At 48.7% G+C, this 2,993-nt stretch overlaps 2 non-coding genes across 2 annotated transcripts; both read left to right on the top strand.

Annotated features, from left to right (window-relative positions):
- The first annotated feature begins 514 nt into the window (after positions 1-514).
- Positions 515-2,420, top strand: LOC123719244. Its single transcript, XR_006755307.1, has one exon. It is a non-coding gene; the product is annotated as a small subunit ribosomal RNA (ribosomal RNA).
- A 350-nt stretch (positions 2,421-2,770) lies between these two features.
- Positions 2,771-2,927, top strand: LOC123719243. The gene has a single exon (XR_006755306.1). It is a non-coding gene; the product is annotated as a 5.8S ribosomal RNA (ribosomal RNA).
- The last annotated feature ends 66 nt before the right edge of the window (positions 2,928-2,993 follow it).

The following is a 2,993-nucleotide window of genomic DNA, read 5'->3' as shown; positions in this document are numbered from 1 at the left end:
TATAAAAGAGGCCGCACACGCGCCCATCGTCGAAACGGTGTGCGCAGCGTCGTGTTGGAATTTATCCCTCAAGCTCCGGGCGTTGATCGTATCTAGTGCGAATCATGCGTGTGTGTGCGCATGTAATTGCCAGCCGAGTTTTAATATGTTTACAATAACGTATTGAATAAAAATTGAGAAGTTGCGTTTAGATGAATGTTCAATTTTCAAATTGTCACAACATCGATTCCCGCCCGCGGGGTCGTGTTCGTTGCAGTTTTATGTCCCTCACAGTGGTCGAGCATCGTTGTACATCACCTCGTTGCGAGATAGTGACGGGACGGCCGCTCGTAGACCGGTCAAAGTTAGTCTATCGATATGAAGCGCGAACGTCGCGTCGCGTGCAAATTCGACGCGTTACGTTCACGCGTGTCGAGAAGGCGCGCGCGCAAGCGCGCGCCCCTCGACGCCGCCGAGCCAGCGGCTCGCCGAAGCCGCGTGACCGCGGTGTAGGCGTGTCGTTTGCGTAAGCAGCTCCCTGGTTGATCCTGCCAGTAGTTATATGCTTGTCTCAAAGATTAAGCCATGCATGTCTCAGTGCAAGCCGTATTAAGGCGATACCGCGAATGGCTCAATATATCAGTTTTGGTTCCTTAGATCTTACTCAGTTACTTGGATAACTGTGGTAATTCTAGAGCTAATACATGCAATCAGAACTCTGACCAGTGATGGGATGAGTGCTTTTATTAGATCAAAACCAATCGGCGGAGGGCCATGCGTCCGAAGTCGTTAATTTTGATGAATCTGGATAACTTTTGCCGATCGCACGGTCCAGTACCGGCGACGCATCTTTCAAATGTCTGCCTTATCAACTTTCGATGGTAGTTTCTGCGACTACCATGGTTGTCACGGGTAACGGGGAATCAGGGTTCGATTCCGGAGAGGGAGCCTGAGAAACGGCTACCACATCCAAGGAAGGCAGCAGGCGCGCAAATTACCCACTCCCGGCACGGGGAGGTAGTGACGAAAAATAACGATACGGGACTCTTACGAGGCCTCGTAATCGGAATGAGTACACTTTAAATATTTTAACGAGGAACAATTGGAGGGCAAGTCTGGTGCCAGCAGCCGCGGTAATTCCAGCTCCAATAGCGTATACTAAAATTGTTGCGGTTAAAAAGCTCGTAGTTGCATTTGTGCGCCGCGCTGTCGGTGCACCGCATCCGCGGTGATACTGACACGTCTGCGGAGCATATCGTCGGTGAGCCGGCGGTAAAACGCCGGTTCAATATCAAAATCCTATCGCGGTGCTCTTCGGTGAGTGTCGAGGTGGGCCGACAATTTTACTTTGAACAAATTAGAGTGCTCAAAGCGGGCTCAATATGCCGCTTGAATATTTCGTGCATGGAATAATAGAATATGATCTCGGTTCTATTTTGTTGGTTTTCAGAACTCCGAGGTAATGATTAATAGGGATAACTGGGGGCATTCGTATTGCGACGTTAGAGGTGAAATTCTTGGATCGTCGCAAGACGAACATCAGCGAAAGCATTTGCCAAAGGTGTTTTCATCAATCAAGAACGAAAGTTAGAGGTTCGAAGGCGATTAGATACCGCCCTAGTTCTAACCGTAAATATGTCATCTAGCGATCCGCCGACGTTACTACAATGGCTCGGCGGGCAGCTTCCGGGAAACCAAAGATTTTGGACTCCGGGGGGAGTATGGTTGCAAAGCTGAAACTTAAAGGAATTGACGGAAGGGCACCACCAGGAGTGGAGCCTGCGGCTTAATTTGACTCAACACGGGAAATCTCACCAGGCCCGGACACCGGAAGGATTGACAGATTAACAGCTCTTTCTTGATTCGGTGGGTGGTGGTGCATGGCCGTTCTTAGTTGGTGGAGCGATTTGTCTGGTTAATTCCGGTAACGAACGAGACTCTAGCCTGCTAAATAGGCGTCGTCATTCAAGGTGTGCGCGACTCTCGGGGGGCGCAACTCACTGGCGACGTATTAAAATTCTTCTTAGAGGGACCGGCGGCTTCGAGCCGCACGAGATTGAGCAATAACAGGTCTGTGATGCCCTTAGATGTCCTGGGCCGCACGCGCGCTACACTGAAGGAATCAACATGTTCTCCCTGGCCTAGAGGCCCGGGCAACCCGTTGAAACTCCTTCGTGCTGGGGATTGGGGTTTGCAATTATCCCCCATAAACGAGGAATTCCTAGTAAGCGCGAGTCATAAGCTCGCGTTGATTACGTCCCTGCCCTTTGTACACACCGCCCGTCGCTACTACCGATTGAATGATTTAGTGAGGTCTTCGGACCGACACGCGGTGGCCTCACGGCCGTCGGCGTTGCTGGGAAGTTGACCAAACTTGATCATTTAGAGGAAGTAAAAGTCGTAACAAGGTTTCCGTAGGGGAACCTGCGGAAGGATCATTAACGTTGGTTTTTTCTTTTTGTTTTGTTGTTGTCAAAGACTCGCAAAAAAAGAAAAAAATACAAAAACACGTGAATGATACGAATCAAAATCGAATCCGAGACGGTTGACTCTCTCTCGTCGATTCGCGACGTGTGCGTTGCGACACGCTTTGATTAGCGTTCGCTATCGCCTATTGATACTTTGAAATAATATTTTAATTTTTGTGTACAACCACGCAAATAAAAGAGATTTTCTTTCTTTTCATTTGTCGTACACGTTAATGATAAGTATTATTTTCAAATTTTTTTGTTTAATTTTTTCGCACCTTTTATATTTTCTCATACAAAAACACACACAAAAACAAAACGATTACCCTGAACGGTGGATCACTTGGCTCGCGGGTCGATGAAGAACGCAGTTAACTGCGCGTCATAGTGTGAACTGCAGGACACATTTGAACATCGACATTTCGAACGCACATTGCGGTCCGTGGAGAAATATCCAGGACCACTCCTGTCTGAGGGCCGGCTGCATAAAAACAAAAAGCCACACTGTTCGCGTGACGAGCGGCGATCGCTGCGACTCCGGTCGTA

This window comes from Pieris brassicae, unplaced genomic scaffold, assembly GCF_905147105.1.
Source record: "Pieris brassicae unplaced genomic scaffold, ilPieBrab1.1, whole genome shotgun sequence".
NCBI lineage: Eukaryota > Metazoa > Arthropoda > Insecta > Lepidoptera > Pieridae > Pieris > Pieris brassicae.
Note: the sequence above shows the minus strand (reverse complement) of the source record. Positions and strands in the feature narration are given on the sequence as shown.